Raw genomic sequence first — 26,232 nt, 5'->3', positions numbered from 1 at the left:
TGCAGCTGGCCCCGACGGCAGCTCTCCTGCCCCTGGGGCTGCTGCTCTGCCCAGCTCCCTGCCTGCTGCCTGGGTGCTAATGCTGAGTCACCACCCCCTGCCTGCTTCATGGGAAAGGGAACAGAGCTTTTGCATTTGCTGGCGCTGATGTTTTGAGGAAAGCACATGCTTTCTTAGGAGATGTACTATTTTTGGTCAGAAAATTGGAAACCCTCAAAATGTTTACCCCAAATTTCTCCAGTACAATAGGAGTTTCTTTTTTCCTTTCCTTTTCTTTTCCCTGAGATGTGAGAGAGTAGGGAGGACTCAGTAACTTCCTGTCATCTTCCAAAGGCTCTTGAGATACATTTAAAAATTTTAGTGCAATATCAGTATTTCCTCTGCAAGAAGGAATTTGTTTCCTGATACCCTAACTCCTCAGCATAAAGTGCTGATTTTTGGAAGGTGTGCTGTAAAAAAAAGAGAAGGAAGGAGGGAAACCACCAGGAAACCTTTGCCCAGCTGTATCTTACCTTACCTTACCAAAAGCCTTGCATGCAGGTCTCCTGCTAAAAGGAATATGATCGCTGTAACACTCGTTTCACGGGGATGAGCCCACGATTTTCCTCTTGGGCTGGTTCCCCTCTGCCGGCAGTGCAGAGCAGCGCGGGGCCGCGGCCGCAGCAGCTCCCCCGGCAGCCGCTTTCGAGGGCGTAGGGACTGGTCCCACTGGTGCCAGTACTGGTCACGGGAAGCACGGGTGGAGGACATGCCTCGCTGCCCCTCCCGGCCACACGGAGAGAAGACAGGGCTTTTAGCTCACGAGGCTAAAAAAGTGTTTTGTGCAGAAACATTTCTGAAATGTTTTGGGAGCTCAAACTGCACAACATTAAAAATATCCAGCAACATAACACCTTGTTTGCATTTTCAAAAGCCAATATATTAGTTTGAAATATTATCTCTCATGAGTACAGTTCTAAAAACCCCCTCAGTTTTCAACTGAGGATGAAATTTCCTTATTATTTGATTTCAAAGGTATTTCAAGTCTTGAAGTTGGGGGAGACAGGGAAACTTTTCCTTTTGCCTTTTCCTACTTTTTTCTTTCTCCTCCTTCCCCTTCTCACTTTTCCTTTTTCCTTCTACTGTGATTTCATTTCTTTTTACAGAAACAATTTGCCTAAATCACTGAGGGTTCTTGAAATGCTTCTCTGACCTTAGTTTCCCTTTTGACTGGAACAAGAAGTCCTTTGCTGGAGATGGACTGCATGCTGCAAGGTGCTGCAAGAAAGGTGGGAACAGGAGTAAGTGACAGCAAATTTATGCGGTCCCACCTTGTAAATTTATGTGAAGGACAATAAAAGCAGTTTTAAGGGTGTATCTGTATGGCTGAACTTTAATCTGTGATAGAGCCACAAAAGTCCCATTTCCTCTGTTAGCACAGGAGCTCTCTGAACCATAGAGCTTTTGGAAAGGTACTGAGATCAAAATCACTTGAGAGGGTTTTTAAATGGCCATATAAGCCAACCTGGGATTGTGAGACTCCTACTAGGGAGACAAGTAAAGGAGACGCCTTATCTTCTCCCTGTGGTGACCTGCTGATAAAGTCCAGCTGCTGTGAATAAGAAGCCACAAACTATTTGTTTATCTAAAATGAAAAATTCCTCAAACCTAGATAAAACGGGGTGTCCAGTAGAAATTTGGCTCAAATGGAGTGTTCTTCATCATCTTACTTCAGATGATGAGAGTCTTTTAAAATAAGAGTAGTAATGCTTTTAGAGATGGACAGAGCTCACCCAGATTTCACCACCTAAGTGTAAGTACTTTACTTTATCTCAACACCTTGATGCCCTCAACAGCCAGATGATACAACATGTCCAGCATGCCATTGGAGCTGAGATGAAAAGTCCCATGGAATGCATTTACCCTCTGTTTTCACACATCGAGGACCAACTGTTGGACTTCCACCCTGGTGGGGTGTAGGTAGCTTGGAGTGACTTGGCTGCCTGATAAGGGTAGGTCCAAGCAAATCACCACCTATAACTTACAGGTTCAAGAGACTCCAGGTGAATGTTTATTTAGGAACAAATTGGAAATCTAATTGCACCACTTGATTGGGCCCTGGGAAACCCATGTCCTGGTGGTGTCCCACTCCCTTTGGCTATGATACCTCCCTACCTTCTGAAGGATCAAAAAAATCCTACTGTCCCCTAAGCTTCAGGCAGCAGCTTGTGTCTGGTGGCTGAGAAGCAGCAGCACCTAAGAATGAACGGTTGATTACAAAGAAAATATCCACCTCTGGGCTGAGTCCCGGAGCCCTTCAGGCTGCCCTTCCAAAAAGTGAGGAAAAAAGTGTGACACATACAGTAAATTAGGTACCAGCACTCTGTAGTTCTTCTAGTCTTCACTTCTCAGAGAGGATCTGTGGCCTTTATTCAGCCTCCTGCCCTGTGCAGGACATGGTCCATTGACACCCGCCCTGGCTCTGCCTGGCTGCAGGCTGGCAGCAGAGAGGGGGGCCCAGAGCTAGAGCAGCTGTTGGCTTCACGGAATTTACCCTGGGAAGTGGAGCTTGGAGACTTGGGCTGGAGCTCGCTCACATCCTGCCAGGCAGTATTTGCTCTGCAGACCACATGATTTTTTAATATAGGGCTGGGGATTTAACTCCAATCAGAGCAAATCTGGGCCTGGAATCTGTCATCCCATAAATTCTCTAGGCTCTTAGCACTGCTGTATCTTCACAGAGGATGCCAGTTCAGGTCTGCCCTTGTCTGGCAGAGTGCACAGCTGTGGCCCCTAGTGATACAAACCTCTTTCCCTATTCACACCAGTATGCAGAGGTGCTGGTCTGTGCCCCTGGCTGGCTCGCCTTGTCTCCAACCTGCCGGAGAGCGCAGAGTGTCGTGTGGGAGGGTGGTTCCTATTAAGCAGCTGTAATAGCTGCTGCTGTAGAGGCAGGCTGACAGCTGCTGGAGAAGCCTCTGCTTTTGCCTCCCTCCCCTGTGCCGTGGGCTAGCTGCTTGCTGTGAGGAGCCAGATTTGTTCTATTAAAAGTGTTTTCCCGGATGGAGGGAAGTTCTCATGCACTCTGCCCTGGCCACCCCTGACCCACACTGGCTCCGATGTGAGCAGTCTTTCATTCAGCACAGCTCAGTGATTGGAAGCAGACCTGAGTGGGAGACCCTCACGTGCTCACCCCAAAAAGAATGAGGGCACCGAGCACGTTTGGGCAGGCAGAGGTGGTCTCAGTCCTGGGGCTGCATGGGCAGGGCGCCCATCCCAGCTCCTCGGGGCACCAGGATCCCCTGGGCCTCTCTGGGCTGATGCACAGGCTGCAGCCTCAGGAAACCTCCCCAGCTGCCTGCTAACTCTGGGAAACAGCAGTTGTAGTAGCGATTGAATTGAATCTGGGGGTTTCAAAGGTCTTGGGGACAGAAGTTTGAAGCGTTTGCAAAAGCCTGGATTTAGCTCTAGGATTTTGCAGCTGTCCTGGTGCCACCTGGATGACAGTACGTCCTCTTGTGGGCTGCACAAACACTGCCTTGCTCCTCTCCCATCTTGCAGCCCCTGCAGCAAGTCTGTGCCTGCTATGGCACCCACAGCAGCCCAGGGATGTGCCCAGTGCAGTTGCAGAGCTGATGTCTGAGCTGCTTTCCTGGGTCTGGTGAGGGTGGTGGTCCCAGAGGGGAGAATCACAATGCTTTACTCTCCTCTTCCACAGAGCTCTCGTGTTACAAGGTGTTGGGAAGAATTTTGTCACAGAAAGACCACTGGAGCTTCTTGAAACAAAACTTCAGAACAAAACATCTGGCTATGCTATTTCAAACAGAAGGATTTGGGAGAAACTAACTTTCAGTTAATGCAGAAAAACTTCCAAATGCTAGCAAGAAATTAAGGAACCTCCCATTTAAAACCAGCAAATTACTGTGTTGAAACAAGCCTGAAATGTGTAAATTATTTGTGAGACCGTGCAGGGCAGGCCACATCACAGGTAAGCTCAGCCAGGTATGAGCTAATGCTATCCCAGGGTGGAAAACAGAGCTGCAGGAAGAGATATCACATGAGCTCCCTTGTGCCTGCTTAGGTGAGATGCCAGCACATCACCAGAGGTTCACCGCAGGTCCCATCACTGCCACTGAACCCAGGAGGGGACATAAGTCTACAAGCTATGTCCCCAGTAACACCTTCATTTTTATAGAGACAATGGAGCATAATTTTACCAGGAGGAATTTAGGCATAAAACGGGAATGTTCCAACGAGGATCTGTGAGCCGGCCAGTGAGCAGCAGCAGCAGGCAGGAGGCAGTGGTGGGAGCATGGGCGAGGCGCCAGGAGCTTGTGAGGTCTCAGTGACAGAGGGAAATGAAGTGATTGCTCACTGCCACCGCAGTCTGTGGAACTGGGAAAACCACTTCATTCCCCTGCATCTTTTCATAGTGAGGCAGAAAGATTTGCTAGTTTCTGAAGCCAAAATATTTTGATAGTAAAATGTCTCATGTTCTCACATAATTTTGACAGGATCTGGATTCTGGGAGTTATTTTTCAGAGCCACTTACAAAAGGCAGACTCAGTTTCTTCCCAGGGAAAGCTCTTATCAGGGAAACACCCCTCCAATGAATTTCCTGTGCAGGGACATATCCTGGGAAGTGGATTTAATTTTCCCCTTGTTTGTGACATCTAATTTAGACAGAGAAGGAGAATTTTCCATCTGCTGACACTTAAATGTTCCTTCACCTGAATGAATCCCACTGGCCTCTTTTCAGGACTGTCCTCTGATTCAGATACCTGGTGAGCAAAACTCTCTCCATGTAAAAGAGTTTCTTTGAACCCCTCCCAAAGTGGCTTGCATTGATCCTCACTTGGAAGGGAAGACAGGCAGCACTTTTAGCTCCAATTTATGCTTGGACAATTGGTGCACCCAAATGATTAAGGAACTTGACCAAGGCCATATGGTGAGTCTGTGGCAGAGCAGAGGTTGGCTTTTGAGATTCAGATTACTGCCCTCACTTGTGGTCACCTTTTTTTCCTTCATATCCTCAGCCATTGCTGCCTTCTCCTCCCGTGTAATAGTGACTGGATTAACCTTGTCAGATAAATGTCCACTCAAGTAGCAGTTAATTGTTAGTGAGAAGTTCAGGATGTGACACTTAAACCATGAAGACTTTATGGGAAAATTTCCTGGGAAATTGTGTGCTCTTCATTCCTACTTGAGACCCCTTCTCCAGCCAAGGACATCCATGTCTACCCTTGCGTGAGACAAACCCACCCCCTCAGGTTGCTGGTGAGCCAGATTTATTGTAATAACTGTGGCTTCAGCCACTCCCCCAGCCCAGGTTTAAGGTTAGCAACAAGCCATGAGCTGGTGCTCTCATTATGGGCCCTCTTCGTTATGGCATTTGCCAGACCTCACCCTTAACAGCTCACACGTTACCTGTAATATCTGCACCTTTCATGCCCCTAAAAAATATAAGTGCTTGTCTGAGGTTAAAAAGGGCATTTGCATAAAGACTTTTATGCATCCCTTGAAAGAAAAATGGTGCACAATATACTTGTTAGTTTTATTTGTCATATTGGGCAAACATTTGACAGTCCAAGCAAATTCCTCCTGTTAGCTCAGAACACGGTTACTCCTGCAACATTTTATAAACCTCTCTTGGCAGTGGTACAAAACACAGAGAAGTTATTGAGGCACATTCCCTGCAGCTGTTGTAATTTTTACAAACTGATTTCTTAGTTCACCAGGGGAATAAAAATAATGATATTCGTAATAATAACAATGATGATGATGATGACATAGTTATTATATTTTCATCAGATGATCTCTGAGCACTTTATAAACCACAGCTAAGCTTCAAAATAAATAATCCTGCAGGACATGTAAGCACTGTATTGTATTTTGCATGGTCCCATCAGGCTACAGAAAAGATAGAACAAATCCTAACTTATGGACTACCTTAGCTTTAAACTTTCTTTTAACCATGTTGTTAAAAAATGAAGTATTCATCCCCCCAATGCTTTTCAGAATTAAAATTTCCATCTTGAAATATTCTGAAAAAGTCTAAAGATGAGTCAGAACATATGAGAATATGTGGGAAACCCCCTCAACCCTTCTTATGTTGTTCTCAACATAGCTACTTGAAGGCGTAAAAAATGGCAATTTTCTTATTTTTGAAACACTGCTACTGTGCTAAACAAAATAACAAAATTCTTGAACCCACATGTGAGCAAATATTTTAATCCAGAAAACAATTTTATTTAGAATTATTGGAAAGTTTATGGTTTAAAAAATCTGAAGGTGATTTCTGTTTAACTCCTTCATTTTGGACAAAGTTATCTGTTAAAACAAGTCCTTTCCCAGTTAACTCCTCTCACCCCCAAATCCCTGAGGGTTGTTTTGTACTATATCTATTTAAACTGTTACACAGGGCAAAGCTCCTCATCTTGTCGTGTGTTTGTGTGGTTTGCTCCTCCTTTGCTGTTCCTCTGAGCGCTGATCTCCCAGCAATGCACACACACAGGATTGTGTGCTACAGTAGCCAAAGGGATGCTGTTCAAATTGAGTGCTCAAGAATGCAGCTTGCAGTACACTCAAAACTGCTTGTAGAATCCAGATTATTTGTTTTCTCTGTTGGATTGTTTGGGTATTCCATACATTAATAGAGACATTAAAAACCCTCAAACCCTTTGAAACAGGGAAAAGCATCTGCAAAAAGGAGACCTCCTCCCTCCCATTCAGTCTAATAGAAAGTAGCAATTGCTCTAAAACCATAGAGAGTAAGTCAGCCTGGCCAAATGAAACTAATAATTACATATTTCCCTTTAAATTACTTGCCCAAGGTCACACGGCAAATCAATGGCAGATTCAATAATTTAACCCAAGAGTCCTGAAACCCAATATCCTGCTCTCACCACTAGAAAACCACTACACAACTGGCTTCCAGTCTGGGAAAGATACATGACATAAAGAGAAAAACTATAGATGTTTCAGGGTTTTTCCCTGTGTAGTGATCATTTGTATAGAATTTCTGTTTACCTTGGTCCAGGATAATAAATATTTAGACACCTTTTCTGTAAAAATATCTTGAGATTTTTTCAGAAGCTGCAGGGTTGTTCAGCTGAAAATTACTTCTGGGGCTGCTGTGAGAGCTGCTAATATGGTGTGTGCCTCCTTTCCTTGCTCGAAGAGTGATTCATATGGCCAAGCAGATACATATCTGAGTAGTCATAGAAATTGCAAACTTACGACTTTTTTCATTGAGAAAATTTCTTAAATATTTTCTCCGATCTGCTGACAGTATCTTGACTTTGATGTAAATCTACATCATACTATATGTAGTTTAGCTCTCTTTTTAAAAAGATTAAAAATATTTTTACATTTCAAAATTATTTTCTTCCTGTTCTTTCATTTCCTTAACATTAATTGCAATTGAATAAATAAGACTGAGGGGCTATAATTTAATTTCCACTATTTTCTCCATCCTATATATTCCAAAGTAGAAATTTCTCAAAGGAAAAATGTTTTAAAAAAACCCCTAAAATTTAGGGGGGTTGTAATGGTTTAGAACGTAATATGGATGTAGCCTCTGGATTTCCCATTAGAATTTTAAAAGGAAAATGAAAATTTCTGAGTTTAAAACTCTTTCAGTGTGTAGAATAGAAAAATGCTATCTCTGTTCCCTTGGGACCCGCTGAAGCAGTGAGAGGGAGAAGGAGCCCCAGCACTGTGGGGTTGGGACCTGTCCCTGCAGTGGTTTTGGATGTGCAGAGCTCTGTGGAGGTGCATCCTGATGAGATGAGTCCTCCCACAGAGCCAGGGGACTGTTGCCTCCTTGTGCAACACGAGGCTGGTTGGAGACATGGTGCTGAACTTGCTGCACATTCTGCAAGCTCCAAATCCAGACCACGGGCTTGTCCTTAGGTCCCTTGTCTAGGTGTGTGCTGCAAGGTCGTCATCAATCTTCCTGCCATCTCTGCTCCTGTGAAAGCCTCCTACAGCAGGTGTTCCCAGAGACCACCAGCTAATTTTTCAGTCCTGACCTCAAGCAGCAGGAGCTTTTTCCCGTCCTTCAGAGAGTATATGTGCAGGGAATTATAATTAGAATAGATTTTATTGTCAGGCCGGAAAAGGCCCCACTCAATTCTCTGAGTGCAGGATCCCCAGTGGCCCTGGCCAGTAACAAGGTTACAAGGACACCTTGAAGAGACCAGTTAGAAACGGGTAGCCTGGTGCTGCGCTTGGATGGTGCACATCTGTGGGGTTTCTTTTCCAGTCTTAACCCCTACAATGGCCAAGCTCTGCAAGTGGTTCATCTGCAGATGAGGAAGAGCTTTTTGTCACTTTGGTAACTTTCCCCACAAGTGAGCTGGGGCAGTGCTGTAACTGTCTCACAATCAAAGGGAAAATCCTCCTTCTCTGGTTTCAGGGATGCTCTGACTTCATGATCTTAAGAGAATCACAGGCAAAGGAGTTGTGGGGCCTCCTGAGATGCTCTGGTGCAGTAAATTACCAGGGACAGATGGAGAAAGCCTGAAAGGAGTAGGTAGTGGGGTACCAGTGACAGTGACAAACTGGCATCACGTGTGTGGGAACCTGGGCCCTGCAGAAGCTCAGTTTGCTGCAGCAGCAGTGAAAGCACAGTGTACACATAGAAACTGGGCAATGTGGGTAATGATAATCGGGGAATGTGAGGTCATCCTGTGCCTTGAGGGGAGGGAGAGTGCCCTCCTGGGCTCTTTGGAAGAATCCAGGCACAGAATCCAGGGCAGGTACAGGACAGAAAATGAGACACAGCTACCTTGTGCAGATTGCATTGAGCAGACCTAGTCTGCCAGGACATACATACATTCCACAGAAATTTCCCACTGCTTGTTGGAGCCAACACCCCAGATGTCTCCACGGCAAGGGGGTGGGTGATCCCTCTGGGCTGCTGGGCCATGGGTCAGCATTAAGCTTTCAGAAGAAGAGACCTCTGAGCCTTTAATTTTTAAAGATGGTCTTCCCCGCTTGCCCGTGACAGATATATTGGAGGACTGTGAAGCATCACATGATCAACCTTGTGAGCACAACACGTTTTTCTGCTTTCTATGAGTAGATGCAAGTCCTGAAAGAGACAACTGGTTCTTTCTGTTGTCTTGCATCACTGGCTACAGTGTAGTAGCATTAGTAGCAGCATTAACAGTTATTTGTTCCTCTTACTGCTTTCCCACTCTCCCAGTTAGAGCAACCATTCCAGAGCACTACATGGTGCATTTTGCAGGGCATTAAAGGGTTATGGTAGGGCCATTTGAGACTTCTGATGACAGAAAGTAGTGCAGAGCTGCCAGGCTCTGGGCATGGCTCTCTGCCATTCCTTATTTTTGTTGGTTTTCATAGTAGCAGGAGAGTCTGAGAAACAGAGTAGAATTTTGGTCCCTCATCTAAGCCTTGTATGTATGGAGATTTGCTATCATAAGCAGTATGATAAGAATGCTCTTTCTCAGTCTGGTTGTAGGATTTAAAATATACTCCTATTGTTGTCCCAGTCTTTAAAAACCAGTAAGGCCAAACATTGCCCTGGGATATGTGTATAAATTTTCTACTGATGGCAGAATGGCCAAAGAGATCTTAAGGAAATCCCTGAGAAAAAGGTTGGAGACTAAGAGCCATCCAAAATCTGGCATTCAGAATCAGGACCTTGTTCCCCTTATAATCTGCATTTCACAAAATAGAACTGCAGTCGGTCAATGAAATGAAATTACACCAGTGTAGAAATCCTGTCTGGGAGGGAAAGATCTGATTCCTGGGTTGAACTTCATGGCTTCACATTGTGGGAGTACTTTAGTCTATTCTGAAGAGCCCAGACTTAGATCAGCATTTAATCTTTGCCACAGCAGCATCTGGAGCTGAAATCCTCTTCAGGCTCATTTTTTGTTTGAAATAAAATATGTTTGTCCCATAAAGTACAATGGAAAACTCTGAAATTAAAGACACCTATGGCTCCTGTATGTGTTCTCTAACATGCTACATATTAGGAGAACAAACACAGTGGGCAGCTCTCCTCCCACCATAGAGTGTCCAGCTTGTGGCAGGTGTGCAGAACAGCTCACTTACAATGCATTGTTTAAACTTCATCAGATATGTAATACCAAGCACAAATTAGCTGAAGACTCATAAGCTGGGGTCTTGTGTGATATCAGTAGGAGACGTCACCTGATAAGAGCCTGCTTTGCAACCTGATCCTGCATTTCTGTTTATCATGAGTCCAGGCGATGCTTGGAGAACATGAACCTGTTAGCAGGCAATTTACTAGTGCCTCGACAGGTCCATCTGCAGGCTTCTCTTTTTCACTGTGAGTTATTGTAACATCAAAAGTGCCACCTGCTCCTCCTTGGGAAAATGCCAGTATAGAGTAAGTGCCTAGCAAAGCTGTCTGTGATCCATCAATCTTCCTTGTAGTGATGATGTCACAAAAGATGTGAAAATTGGGAGATAAATGCCTAAAAGTGGGACGTGAGCCCCTCAGCCACATTTAGGGAATGTCTTTCCTTAATTGCTTGCAATTACACTGTATTTTCCATCACAAGAGTTGAAAAGCCTGTCCGCTCCTGGGACACTCCACTAATGTAATGAATTGGGAAAGCAAAGACCAGAGCGTTAGTGAAATCTGGAAATTACTCCACAGGTAAGAATGAAATTTGATCAAGGATGGTGAGGCTAGATATGGACTGCTAATAACATGGTATGTTTAATATCTGTGATTCACACCTGCTCATCTCACCTCAGCATCACCCTTTGTCTGACTTTTGTACAAAACGTCTGAAAAACCAAAGATATCTTCCTTCAGGTTACCTAATTTCTCAGATCCAGAAGTAGGCACACAACATTTTTACAACCCAATAGTAATTTCACTGGAAAGGTTTGATGAAGATGTTGATCCTAATAACGGGAGAGATTTTGAAGCCGGTATCTTGAAATGAAATATTTCATGTTGCTATTTCCAGTGGACTTGAGCTTCCAGGAACTGCTCAGGCTCAGTACTTGCAGCATAGTCTGGCATTAGCTTATCCTGCACATTTTTTTCTTTTCACTTTGATGCAAAATCATGTTTATAAAAGAAACAGACAAAAGATTGCTTTGGTCAGACTTTGTGTTCCAGCAGGGTGCTGTGCTAGAACTATAGTGAAAGGTAGTTGGTGCTGTTCACTTAATGAAATAAACCAAAGTACAACCACAGATTTAGATAAATTATAGCTCTTAGCTTTAAGATTTATTGGTTTTGGGAAGAAAAACAGAGTTTTTCCCAGGCTTATTTTTGCTACTGACTGCTTTCTTACAAAAATAGGAATTTGGAGGAAAAGCATCTTTCATTTGTTCTTTGGGATGTACATGAGCTATGCTGGACACCATCTTCTCCTGACGAGGTGGATCCCAGTTACAAAGGGTGCCATTTCTCTCCTGGAGTGAAATCTCCCCTACTACAGCTCCAGTAGGTCTCCCAGGTCTGGACATGTCTTTACTCCTCTGGCTCCACAAAATTCTTCAGTGTGTACTGAAAGGGGGCAGCTCCCTGGCAGAAGTGGTGCCAAGGACACAGAGCCCGGTTAGCTGGTGCAGACGCCTCACCGTGTGCAGCAGATGGGCTCGTTTCCCTGCCAGAAGCACCTCCCCACGCTGCAAACAGAGCTTGAATTGCAGCATTTTTTAGCTTTTCCTAGATGTCTAGCTACACAAGCAGGATTTGCGATGAGATCCCAGGGCCACCACACAGGATGCATGGTGCCAAGAAAAGGCTAGAGGACTGAGGAGCTCTTGCAGAGAATATCCTGTAACTCTTTTTATCCTAGAGTAGTATTTGTTGTTGAAAACTTATCGTAAGCTCTTATAACAGAACAATAGTAATGCAGCCTACCAGGATAAGAGACGCTTCATCAAAAAAACAGACATAAAACCCAAAAATCCTCAAGGACTCTGTCCCTTATCAATCTACATCTCCTTCATCTCACACTCCTCTCAATGGCAACTTCCCCTCTTTCACCGCTGAGCCTGGTGAGCTCCATAAATAGTTCAGCTGGCACAAATCAACAGTGGGGAGCTGCTGATCTACCCTGGCTGAACAGCTGCCCTGGACAGTTACTCTCCCTGAGGACTGATTAAATCATTTTTCAAGAAATAGGTAGTGGAGTCTTTTCTTTTGCTCCTTTTGTTTTTTCAACAGGGTTGGGCAGTTTGTTTTTAGAACAAACCAGTCCTACTTTAATTGGAAGTCTTGTGCTCTGCAGAATTCTTCTTTTTGTTCCATGTTTTTGCTGTTCTGAAACCAAGGTATTGGGTGGGAGGTTGCTTTTTGCTTGTTTGTTGGTTATTTTCAGGAGGGGTTTAGTGTCCTTTCTGGAAAGGTAAGAAGCTGCGTAAGAAGAGTCTGGATGAAGTGGATGATGTGAAGCAGAGTGGCTGTCCTTTATGGATGGATTCTGCTTCCTCTGTGCTAATTGGCACAGAATGGGAATAAATGCAGATGCTGAAGTACAAGCAAAAGAGCTGAGTGACCTCAAACTCAGACAATATCATGCTAATTCTTTCACATAAATCAGAGCATAATGAGATTTGGCACACTCTGTTTAGTCAATAGGAATAATTTGTTACAGTATAGAAAATAGGGCAGATTGGAGCCCTGGTTCAGGCAGGAGTGAAATAATTGATTAAATACAATTGTCTGATCGTGCATGAGCTGAGTTGGAGCTGCTGTTCATAACTCTGTGGTCATTAAAACGAAATGAATCCTTCAAAATGCAGGCTGTGCAATGCTTCACTAAGTGACTGTGCCTCATGCAAAATTAAAACCTTCTCTCAACTGTAGGCTGTAGACTTGGGGACAGCAGGGGCTCCTCAAAGAGCTCCAGCATCTCATGCCTCTGGTCCCAAAGAGAATAGTGAGTAAATTGTTTTCTTGGGCACTCTGACTCTTCTCCAATGAAACATCCACAAAGAGTTAGCAAAACTTGTAGTGTAAAACAGGCGCCCAAAACACAGGACTCACTGGATGTTACAAGCAGTTATCGGCAGTGGATTCAGGCACATTTGTAAAAGAGCACACAAATCCTGCTACCTTGGGGGCAAGAGGAATCAGACCACTGAAGGAAAGGTCTCTGTGTGCAGCCCCTGGGCTTCTGGCAAAGTCCTCAGCCAAAAGCCCATCTCTTCTCTTGAGACAGTATTTGAACTTTGAACCAGAAAAAACTTTTTTGTCAGCCTTTTTTTTCACACTTCTCATGCATCCAGACCTTCCTTCCAGAAAAGCAAAACAATATTCACAGCCTTCTGATTTAGAGCAGCCAAGGAGCCCCCCAGTTTCTGTCTCCCTTGCTGTAATAAGAAGAAACATATAAACCTGGCGTTAGTGAAGTTCAGTCAACATACCCCGAAAGTGTCACTTCTCTTTTCTCTGTTCCTTGCTTGTAACTTGATGTTTTTGCAGGAGTAGGGGGGTGGAAACAGAAGCATTGGGCCAAGGGAGATTTCATGGTCAAAAATTCAGGATTTTCTTCTCATGAAAAGAATAAATATTTGCACACATCAGCATTTCAACCTCAAATGATTTAATTTTGGAATGCAAAGTTGTGGAGGGAGCATTTCATTCTGGCTTTGCTGATGTACTCCAGTTTGTATAGTTCTTCCCCCATCTGTGGATTGTTATGTTGGTAGCTTTCATCCCCACCAGCTGATCTTTTTCCCAGTGTCATGTTGATTTATTTGTCTTCATTGGGCTTCTGATAACATTTCACCAATAAATTAGTTTTAAATTAAACTTTCTGTTGTGTCTTTTATGTTGGACCCAATGCATGTGCTGGAAAGGAAATTTCATTTCAGAGATACTTTATTCCTCTTTTTATCGCCCTCTTCAGCTACAGACGCACCAGCTGTTACATTTATTTTACTTTGGATGAAAGTTGCAAAAGCACTGCATAAATTACGAATAAAAATGTGTTGTTAGTGAAGATGACCAATTGTAAGAAGCATTTTAGACAGCCACAAACCAGAAGTAGTTGTACATACAACTGAGCGTGCAGCCTAGCAAGAGAACCTGTGCCCAGCTTATGTGGTACCTGATAACAGAATGAACACCCACTGTGATTGTTGCTCCAGGCCTTCCCCTTCCCTTGCTGCCAGGCCAATGCAAACACAAGAAAGAAGCACTGGAACAGTCTGGCTCAGAGCCTGAGCTCATGCTTCCTTTGTCTTTATCCACTTATTTGTGTACATCACTATGGCTCCATGATGGAGGTGTGCTCAGGGTTTCAGACAGGGCTGGAGCCACTGGCTCTTCCATGTGCTGGTTGTGTCCCAGGATGGTCAGAGGCCCCAGGAGGGTTGTTCTCCTTTACCTCCCAGCTGGGCTTCCCAGCAGCCTGCCCTCCCCAGCATGTCCTTCCCACAGTTCAGGCTCTGCTTTTCCTCCACTTTCATGACTGAGCAACTTTCCATGGTTAAGCTGAGAAAAGTTTTTCACTTGTTGTGAAAAGCTTGTAGCAACTGAGGCAGCCATGCAGAAATCCAAGAAAAAGTGTTTTCCTTTACATAAATCTAACAAGACACCTGAGCAAAGGAAAGATCTGCAGCAGTTTGTTCCATCCTGACCTCTCCCGCAGTGTGGCTGCACTGCAAGCATGGGCAGAGGGGAAAAAACAAGGCAAGGGACCAAATTCTGTTTGTACGGTGACAGGCAAGGCTGTGGTTGCTTTTCTTCAGCATCTTGCTGGCCACCTCAGTGCTTTTAAACAAGGCAGGAAATTGCTTCTCTCGGCAGCTCGTGGTAGCAAGACCTCCAGCACTGCCCGGGGCTGCTGGGTGCCTTGGGCACGCTCCCGAGGGATGGCCACGGCACTCACCGGGGCTGGGCAGCCACCTCGCCAGCAGCAGGCTTGACCTGCAGGGTGCACTCAGGTCTTTGCATTTTAGTTGCACTCTGAGGTGATGAGAGGAGGTGAAAAATGCATGTTTGGCTTAACTGAATTCCAAAATGGAGTATTTTATGATATAAAATATAAAAATACTGAGCACCATTTCCACTGTAGTTTATTTTTGTAGCAAATGCCATTCATTCTCCGCCTGCCCCATCTTTTCAGCGCATTGTAAGTAGTTGTGATGTATAGTCTTCTTGATGAAGCACTTATCTGGGGCCCATTACTGTAATGACAGAGCCCTCCATACTCTTTCGAGGTTTTATTATCAGAATGACTCCCTTGCTTCAAGCTGATTTTCATAAATCATGCTTTTCTCATAAGCTTAAAGGAAAAAAATGGTCTTTTGGAAACCTGTGACCTACTTTATTGCATGATTCCTCAACACTGGTCCAGCTGCCAGACCCAAAGACAGAGTCACATCAGCCCATGGTTTGCTTGCAGGAGATTATTTTATATTATTACATTATTCTATAATCTCCTGGGTTTGAGTGGTCTTGCATGAAAGCCTTTATAGTGCCTTGCTCAGTACTGAAACCTTGAATTCTGTGCGGACTGGAATTGCTGCCAGACCTGTACACACAGGGACTGACTGCCTACATCACCCCTCCAACTCTTGTATGCAGATTCATGTTCCCACAGGGACAACCTGAGGAACACTTGCCTTAGCCACCCTGTCCTCCAAAAAGTGGGAAGTTCAGCTGGGAGTGTCCAGTCAAGGTGGTGCTGGGAGGAAGCCCTGGGGGGCTCACACCTCCTGCTGGCTCAGTGCTCTCCATCAGCCCTCTCCACCTCTGCCTCAGAGCAGAAACAGCATTTATGTCTTATCCTCTGTAACCTCTTATTATTTTTGGATAGGATATCCAGAGGAATTCCTAACAGAAGCATGGAGAAAAAACAAACCTCTTTGTTTTAGTCCCCAGGATAAACATTTCCAGAACAACATTAAACTGGAAGAAAATGAGGGCTGCTGAGGTTCCCAAGCCGAGCCTGCATCCCCACACCATGTGCAGGACACCTCAAACAGCTCTCCTGGCAGTGGCATTTCCCAGTGCACATTTTCCCCGTGTGTCCCAACTACTCCTCACCTGCATATGCCACTTCTCTACCACTTGGGGCTTCTTGATCCCGGTCTGTTCTGCTGCCACTTGGAGCTTGTTGATCCCGGTCTGTTCTGCCAGCCCTCACTGTGTCAAAGGGCCACGTCCCAGAGGCCAGGATCACCTCCCTGCAGCTAGCCCTGTGTCATGGTGCCTACATCCCTCCTGCCACAGGGCAAGAGCTTCCTCCCACACTTTCTGCTGGGCAGTGTTTTCCTGACAGATAATGCAGAGAAATCCAGTTGCACCCCCCCAGCCAGCTTCAGCAGCTCTGGGATTCTTCTCTTTGCCACAGCAGATTTGCAGCTCTTCGTTTCCCTCCTGATTGCCTCTCCTGGCTGGAGTTTCCAGGCTGTGCAGGCTGCTTTGCTCCCTGGTGAGGCTCACTGTCGGGTGCTTGTGCTTTGGGATTGGCAGGGATCCTGCCCGTCCCGGTGATTGCCTTCTTTCCCAGGCACTGGGTAATTCCTGTATTAGTCCTTTGTTAAATCTCTGGATGTAGTTCATGTCTGAGTGACCATTTGGTTTGCTGTTTTTGGATGTTAGTTATTTTACGATTTAGCAAGAAAACTTTTTTTTTTTGGCAAATGATATCATCCCACTGTTCAAATAAGGGAGAATCAGAGATATTTATGAATTTGGGATAAACACCAAAAGATTGTTTTCTTCAAGGAAAAAATGAGTCTGTTTAAATGTTAAACAATATTTGGTTTCAGCTTCTAAACAGAAGCATTCTTTTGCTTCTGAACTACATTTTCATTTATAAATTTGTAACAGTCATAGAAATATTTTTAACAGCTTCATAAAACTACCCGAATGAGCCATTTTTGGTTTAGTCAGCATCTTTGTGATTTTCTAAAATTTTTTTTAAGGTTTCTCACCAGAACTCATTCAAGCCCTTGGTTCTTGTATTTGTAAATTGCTGTGGTGTAAAGAGATGTTCCTGCACTTGAAAGAGCAGCTTTCTTAGCCTAGGCATTAACTCTTCCTTAGCATGTGACAGAGGGACAGTCTTCATGGCTGCACCGACCATGGTTCAAGGACAATTCTGTCCTCCTCTGAAGATATTGTCAGCCACAGGTGGTATGAAAGGAACTAATTTAATTTCTTCTCTAGGGATAATATGATGGGATTTTTCTTGTTGGTTTGTTACTTTTTTTTTTTTCTTTCTGCTGACATCCCTTTTACACCTCTATTTTTTTAAAATATTATCTTGTATTTTACTCCTGATTTCTTTATCTAGCTCTGTGCCAGGATTTTACAGTCAACATAGGCAACCAGAGCTACACCAAACATATAATGAGGACACATGGATCAAACATGCTACTGATTGATTTAATTTTGCTTTTCACTTTGGAACCACTACAAAAATTCCAAAGGAAGCATATACTCCTGTGTAAGAAATTTGAGTCTTCTGCAATAGGTTAATTCTTAGTTACTGTTTGGGGACCCCTTTGAAATTGTGTTTCTTAAGCATCTTAGAGATTTCTAGGCCGCAGGTTGAAACCAGCAGTTTGGTGTCCTGCATTAGTGATGGAACTGAGGGTGGTATTTGAGGGACAGGGGCACAGGGTCCCACTACTTCAGTACTCCCCAGACCTCTATTGCCTCAGGTTCCTGAGCAATGCCTCTTAAATATTCACTGGATCAGCAGTGCTAAGGGGAACATTTTGTGCACCAAATCAGAATGTAAAAAATTAAAAGAGCTGTCCAAGTAATGTCTTCTTGATACATTTACCCATGGACAAGTCATTGGGATTAATGAACTTAAATCCTTACATCCAATGGGATTAGCTTGTGTAGATTCCCTCTGGAGGAAACCAGATGACTGGATGAGCTTTCACTGAAGTCACTGTATTCCCTGTCTGCAATTCGTTAAAAAAATTTTAATTGCAAACTAATTTATTCAGCTATTGCCTGTATGCAGTTTCAGGGAATTTTGACTAGATGGGGCATTTTTGTGGTCTGCATTATTTCATTGTTGAGATGTTTCAAACAAAGGAACAATTTGAACAGATTTCTTAAAGGACCAAATTTCTAATTAATTGCAAATCACATACTAACAAATTACCAGACCACTCATCTTGTACCCAGAGGGATAAATGTTGCCAATTTGAGGAGGAGATCGTATTTTCAAACATAACAAAGAAGCTGAATTCCTGTTTTCAGTGCAAAACGGAACTGTGCTTTAACTGTGAAATCCAAAATCGTGTCTATATTAGCACAGCTCTAATTTAACTATAAAATTCAATTATCTGCTGATGATACTGTCCCATTTGAATCCCTTGCAGCGATTTCCATCATTTCCCTAATACTATCTTTGGCCATCACCTGGAGGCATCTGTTCTGATGACTGCTGCCATTTCTTGTCTTCATTAGTTTCCTGACGCCCTTATTTTCTTGGCACTGATTTACAGCATTCAAGACAGGAAAGCAGCCCGAGTACCTTAACTCGGTGTCACTCGCAGACCGGTGCAGTGATAGGACAAAACACATCAGAGCCTCACAGGAAATAGCTGGGCCCCCACAAAATGTTGCTTGTTCACCAGATGTGCAAGACCTGAGCAGTTAAGAAAACAAAATGTGGCACTAAAATAAATGAGCAGCAGAATTCCACCTCTGAAATTTTAAAATTAAAAAATATATATATATTAGGTTATAAATTTTAAAGAGATACATAAAAGCCTGTTGAAAAAGAGAGTAGAACATAGTTTCAGTTAATTGATTTAATTTGGCCTAGGTTTTCTGAACACTGTTTTTCTGAAATAGGGAATAACAATTGATGGAGATAAATTATGCCTGGCTGTGTGCATTAATTAAAGATAATTGAAGGTAGATGTTTCTGACGGGGCTTCTCTTCACCCCCCTTCCCCTTTTGCCATGCCTGGAAGTTGGTATTAATTTCTAGACCCTCCTGTGTGCAGTTAATTGGGGAGGAGAAGTGCCATCCTGTAAAGTATAGAGTGTGTCTGGGGAGCATGGGTTCTTTCCAAATAGTGGGATCTGAGAAACACAGCCACTGGGAGTGATGGGATCTCAGGGAATCTCTTCCTCTCAGAGGATCAGAGAGGCCATGCCAATAGGAGAGACTGCAACAGGGTAAGGATATGCCCCAGACCCAGATGTGACTCAGGTGTTTCCCTCAAGTTCCCCTGTGGTCCTGCTGGAGCAGATGGGTGTCCTGGCTGAGCAGGAATGAATCTTGGCCAGGATGCAGCCAAATCCATCTTATTGCATTTGGGAAAAGTGGAGGCAGCAGTGCCCCTGGGATGTGCCCTTGTACAGATTTGGCACACTGATGGGCTGTGTACCTGGGGCCATAAAACCAGACATGGACTCAGTGCTCATGCAGTGATCAACATTGATTTTATTTCTGCCAGGACCTGCTTGTGCTAATCTAAAAAAAACCCCAGTGAACATTAACTTATTTCATTGTATCTGTCCTACCTCCCCAGCAGTAGAAGAAATTTGATAGGCAAGAGCATTTGGCAGCCGGGACCAGGGCTGTTTAGGCTGATCATTGCTATGTATAAAGTCATTGCTACTGAAGTTCTAACAGAGTCACTGCAGTATAATACCAGAAATTACACACTTGCACCCTCAGCTACTAAGGAACCTCAGGCAGGGAAGGGTGTCCAGCAAGAGAGATCTCTTGGCGCTCAGAGTAGTGTGTTTTCTCCCTTTCTAGAAGGGATTTCCCTAACCTGCACCTAAGCCTCTCCTGTGAAGGAGGTTGGACAATCTTCTGCTCTGCTGCACCCATGGATGGAAAGCTTTCCCCAAGCCCCAGACCTAGCAGCCTTTGATGAGTGTATAGTTGAATCTCTTCTTGTCCTTACTTTCAAGAAGAAGAATTGCTTACTGTCATCTTTATTGAAGATTTTTATGCATTTAGGAATTAGTCTTGCCTCACCTTCATCTTCTCTAAACTAAACAATCTTCTATAGACTAAACAAGCGCAGTTCTTTCTATCTCACTGGCTGCATTTTCCAAATCTCTGATCATACTTGTTGATCTCCTCTGGATTGTTTCCAGCATATCTATAGCTTTATTAAAGTACAATGCCCCAAACTTGAAAAAATCTTTCAACTGAAACCTCCACACCAAAGTGCAGAGCAGAATAATTGCTTTCTTTGTCTTATGTATGGTGCTTCATATATACAGCTCAGGTATTTACATATTTTTTGCCTGGGCACTGCACTGCCAGCTCAGATCCAGCCTGTCATTTGCTGTATCCCTCAGACCTTCTTTTGCCATGCCACTGCTTGCAAATTTCTTCCAGCTTTATAGCTGGGCATTTGGTTTCTTCTCTCTGAACGTAGCACTATATCCTAGTGGTTACTTAATCAGGTTGGCTGTGGACCATCTTTCCAGATAATTTCTGTGCTTTGATCCTCTGACTTTGTTCTCTTGTAGCCTCTCCAAGTTTAATGATAATCACAGATTTCATCCTCTGCATCATTAGTGAAAAGAATGGAAACAGGCCCTGAAAAAATCCCAGAGGAATCTCACTTGAACTACTTCCTATTTGATAGAACAATTGATAACTGTTGTTTTGGAGTAAAGTTCACCCAGTTGTGCTCCCGTCTTGTTGTGATTACATTTTAGCTCATACCTAATGCGACCATATCAGGAGATAAGATAAATCACATCCACTTGCTCTTCTTTATTCACTAAGTCAGCTACTCTATTAGAAAGGAGGAAAATAGACAGGTTTGACATGATTTGTTCTTGACAAACTCAGGTGGACTGCTTTTTATCACTATACCATAATTCTAGGCATTTAAAAAATTGATTGTTTAATAACCCATTCCAGATTTTTGGGAAACCAGGATGAGTGGTTTATAGCTTCCTGGGGTGTCATTATTCCTTTTTCAAGTTCAACACTATAGTCACCCTTCTCATACTTCATCTTATTTCTTGAATAAGTTCAGGTGAACTCTGTGAGGCCCTGTTGACTTGTGTGCAGTTAGCTCATCCAAGTATTCTTAAACTTGGTCTTTTCCTGTTTTGACCTGCAGTTCTGACTCATTTTAAAAATAATTTGGTTAATTAGCTGGTCACAAACAACTTCTTTTTTTTTTAAATAACGGCTGGATAAAAAGACATGCCAGGCTTCTCTTCAAAATATGTTACTTGCTCTCTTTTCCTGTTTAGCAATGGACCAAGACTTTCCTTTTTCTTCCTCTAATTAAATGTATTTATAGAACTTTTCCCAGTTCCCGTTGATGTCTTTCCTAAGTTGAACTGCCTTCTGTGCTGTAGCAGCTTTGCTTCTGTACCCAGTTGCTTGTCTTACTCCCTTACCCCTTGTACTTATCCTTAGCTAAGAGTTTGTGTTACACATTTCAAAGTCCTCAGAAAGTTGCTGCATCTGGAATAGTACCGCCATGTGCCTGGTGTTCCTCTGCACAGGGGTAGCTTGCTCTAATGTTTCTAACACAGAAAACTTAGGATCTTCTCACTCCTCTTCTCCTGCTGAAAACCTTGGTTATGTACTACAGTTTTTAAGTTACCCTATTGCTTTTGCAACACAGTTTTGGGTAACTAAAATCTCTTATTGCCGCCATATCTCTTTGTTTGGATATCTTGTACAAATGCTTGTTAAAGCTTCTTCTACTTCCTATGAGTGATTGAATGGCCTGTAGCAGATCTCTGTCCTGAGCCACCCTGGGGTCAGCCTTGTCACAGCATCTGAACAAAGACTTACAGTTCTTTCCGTTCCCCTGGCTCCTTGTGTTTGCCTGCAGTGGTCAACACATCGCTCCTCTATTTACATTTTTGTCTACTTTATAATTAATGTTTCCAATTCTCTGGCTGCAGCTAAGAACAACACATTTCTCAGTGAGCTGCAGGCTTCTTCAACCCTACTGCTTTGGGTCTGCTTAAGAGGCCGCTGCCACATTATGTAATAGTTTGGGATAACCTGACCCAAGTTTGGTACAATCTCAGCCACAGGCATTCCTCCACACATCTGAGGGGATATTTTGATACAACGTGAAGTTCAGCCTGAATGAGTTGATGGCAATTTGGACAAACGCTTTCTGAAACTGAAACAAGATAAACAGACTCCTGGAGAGGGGTGTAACATGTCTCTTGATAAACCAAAGAGCATTGCACTGCAGCACATAGTAGTCTCACTTTAAACAAAAATATGCAGAGACACCATGACACTGGAAGATCTGACACCCATCATGATATGTCCTGATGCTCTGCTGGAACATTAACTCTTTTTGATCTCAGAAAGACATGATGACCACCCCAGCTCCACCAGCCCCTTTCTGGAAGGTCATCCCCCAAGTCATCACCAAGCCCATGGAGAAAGAAATTCTACCTCATCATGACACCAGCATGACTTCAGGGGTACTGTTTGTCTCCTCAAGTTACAGACATGCCTGGGCAAGAAGGTTTCTTTAGGGATTGCCCTTGTTCTTACTGAACTTGGGGCCCTAATGACATAATCAATGCAGGATCAGGCCAGGGGAAATAGAGTTAAGGACATTCAGAAGCCCTTGAAAGGCTGGAGCTGAGGCTGCAGTTCTTGTTTGGCCTGGCACGTCGTTTGCAACCCATCCCATTGTTCTGAGCTTAATGCTTATTCATTTCCTCTTTTCTTGTGTTTTCATATATAATTATTTTTAATTGTGCTTTTTTTTATTTTAGAGAAACAATAAAAATAAACTCCCTTGGGTCATAGAATGTGGATCAACACAATCAGGTCAAGGGACTGCTTTTAGTTTCAGTACTGACTCTGATACAAACATGGATTTCAAGGTGACAGCTTTGCCTAGAAACTGTTTGATTAACAGCTGTAGTCCTGGTGTGTCTTCCGAGAATGAAAATATTCTTATCAGAAATTCACAAGGACCATTATTTTAGAGGGAAGAAGGTTACTTTTGAGAGGACAACTAAGATATTCAGTGGCTCTTCCTTACTGCAGAACTAACATTGAACATCCTGCAAAAACCTATAAATAGTTTCTTTTCCTTTACATCATTAAACTACACTGCCTCGTTGCAAGTGAAGCTCACACATAAACTGAAGCTCTTCTGCCCTATGTCACATCTCTGTAGTGGAACAGATATTTACACTGGGAAGGGACTGGGAGGGATGGAGGAGGAAGGGGGACTCTTGTGTTCATAATGAAGAGAGAAGAACAGTAACAATTTCCTCAGATTCCTCTCTCCCTGCCTAAAGGGGAAGCTTTAGGGAAGGGTTGTAGTGGAACAGACAAGGTGGCTCTGCAAAGTGGAGCTGTGGTCCAGGCATATATCTTTTCCCATTAAGAGGCTGAAGTGCAGGCTTTTCGTAAGGCAGCTGCACAGACTCCTTCACAGTCAGGCTGAATATTAGGAGAATTAATAGATATTTAAGCAATACCAGGACACTTAGATTAAACATTAAAGACTTGAAGAGCCATGCAAACTAGCTTTGGTTATTGCAATTCCACTAGAAGTGTTTAAAAAAAGTGATGTGATCTCCCTTGGGCAGAGGCAAAACTTATTTGAAAGCTGCTGTTTTGAATTATGATGGCACACTCATAGAAAACAGATAGTGTAGATACCACAAAAATGTGATGGGCACCATTAACAGTGAGCATCACACAACAAATCATAAACCCGAGTGCCTTGTAAAGTATTCAAGTCAGAGGATTTGTTTAGGGAAGGGATTAAAAGCATGTAAAAAAAGATTGTGTTCTTTTAGCCCTTATACAGTTTGCCAAGAGCTCTTTAAATAGAAGCTTAAAAAACTATTCATGCTTTGGAAAATTAATAGAACATATGCCCTACTGTACAGAATATAATAATAGTAAAATAATGCCACAAACGAGACAAGAGATGTTGTTGTAAGACCTTAAGTTATTCTGTAGCTATATTAAAAGAAGTGGTGCTTGACCTAATTTTTGAATAATGAGTTACAGCTGCCTTGATCTTTTGACTGCTATTCTTTTGGTCCCTATTCAAAGTAGGCAGGTAGTGACTGATGCCATTACTGATGTGGACAAGCAAAACTTTTTAAAAAAGAAACTGAAAACAGTTGGAGGAATTCACATTTGAGAGGAAATTAATAAGAGTGGACATGAGAAATGTATGAAGAGAGTGGGTGGGACAGAAGAGAGGGAGGATTTAATATTCACATTGTCTCTAAAATAAGAGGTTCAGTGAAACTCAGCAGCAGGAGCAAATGTAATAGTGATAAGGGGAAGCACTTTTTCACACCATATGGGAACTAGACATAGCAACCCCTAGTTACAGGATGTTTTTGAGGTTAGGAGTTTATCAGGATTTATGTAAAGAACATGCCAAATAATCACAGTGAATACTAAATAGAGTCAGGAATCAGAGCAGCTTCCTGCAGGGATGGGGGAACATCATTTCTCTCTCAGGAGCCCATCACCCACCTCCTGTTGTCAGCTCCAGGATCCCTGCCCAGAGGGCCTCATGGTGGGATGGGCTTTGGAGGCTCCTCTCTTCCACTTGGCTGAGTTTTGTGGGGTCGGTCCGGGCTGTGCTGAGTTCCCACTGCAGTGGCCGGTGCTGGAGAGAACCCCTGGCAGAGTCAGGGGCTGCATGGGCCATGGGAAGCATGATTCCTTCAGCCTGTAAGACACCCCTTTTCCCAAAGCAAGCAAAAATACTTCATCTCTACACAGGCAGAAGACCTGAACAGCAGTTGTGCTGGCAAACTCCGTGTTCCTCCGAAATGAGAAACCAAATGGGGTTCCACTCCTTTCCTAAAGGTCACGAATGCAGGTGATAATGCAGACACCTTCAGGTGCAGCCCTGAATTTCCATGCTGAAGTGGAGCTGCCTGGGAGCCCTAAGGGAGCTGTATGGGAGTGGGAGGGAATCCTTTGCTCTAGGGAAGACCCATGACAAACTTTACATTCTAGGAATCTGTGACCCATTTTCATGACATTGCCCTGAAGTTTGCTATTGGGAAGCAATTTTCCACTCTGAAATTCCCTATCTTGAGGAGTAATGAAATATTTATGATTTTTCTCCCTGTTTACTGCACATGCTGATAAGCAGCTCTGGGACTAAGGAGCTGTCAGAATCTATCTCTTTTTGCTCCATTGGGCTGGTTAATTATAAAATAAATAAATCATTAATTGAGATTTCAGTAACTGTTTAAAAAAATTCACGCAGTGTTGGAAAGGTCAATGTTGAAAGTAATTTGGGATTCAAATCCCAGCAGGTCTGATGGCTGCCCCATTTCTCCAGGGAAAAGCTAAGTGGGACACCTGAGGGGAGGAGGTATTGGTCATTAATCCAGGAGTCAGCAGCTGGCCAAATCCAGTGATCTCAGTAAAAAAAACCATGTGCATAGTGTGTGGCTTCTTAGAACCTGGGTTTCTTGCCTGGCCTGGCAGTATGAAGAATTGTTTGCTTTTGCAAGTTTAATTATAAAATGTATGCCAAGGTCAGGGAATAGGTCAATGCTTTAGCCATCCAGCTGGGAGGCCTAAGGATGCCTCATAGGAATTAGCTGGACAGGAGGATTTTGATGGAAAACTGATGGAAAAGAATTGCTCTTGGAAAAAGGTCACATGCGAAGTCCATGCAGGCAGTCATCTTCATTACCAATGTGTCTGCTCCATGTAGAAACACAGGCAGGAAAGGAAAGAGCTCTGATTTTGACTAACGATCAGTCAGAAGGACTCCATGATGGGGCAACCTGTGTTCCTGACCATAGCATGATTGCTTTAGCGGAATGTTTCTTTTCATTGATGAAACACATACTGTCACAGTATATATGTGTATTGGTACCCTCATCCTCCTCTCCTGATTCTCCCCTCATTTCATTGCAATTGCTACTCTTTGCTTGGGGAAACGTAAGAGGAAAAACAAGCTAAGCACATCAGTAAACAAATGTGTCATTACTGGGAATAGATAATTTTGTACCAAAAAAGAGGAGAAGCTGCAACAGTACTGCGATTAATGGTTCTGCAGATGTGCTCTTCCTGCTAAACTTCCATTCTAGTTAATCTCATCTCTGTCACACAGCACCACAGTGAAGTTAGAGTAACTCACAGAGTAACTGACTGCAGGTTAATAAAACTTTGCCTGTGGCAGCAGTTTGTGGACATGTGCTCTGTTTACCACATTAGAAGGTAATTTGAGTGAGTTGTCTGTTTTAAGAGCTAAACTAATTTCAGTTGCCTGTATCTGCTGGGGAGTCTGAGGTCTGTGACAGCTCTGCACATGGAAACCCATCTG

This window comes from Corvus cornix, chromosome 6 (genome assembly GCF_000738735.6).
Source record: "Corvus cornix cornix isolate S_Up_H32 chromosome 6, ASM73873v5, whole genome shotgun sequence".
Classification (NCBI taxonomy): domain Eukaryota; kingdom Metazoa; phylum Chordata; class Aves; order Passeriformes; family Corvidae; genus Corvus; species Corvus cornix.
The sequence above is the reverse complement of the archived record's forward strand: the minus strand, read 5'-3'. Positions refer to the sequence as shown.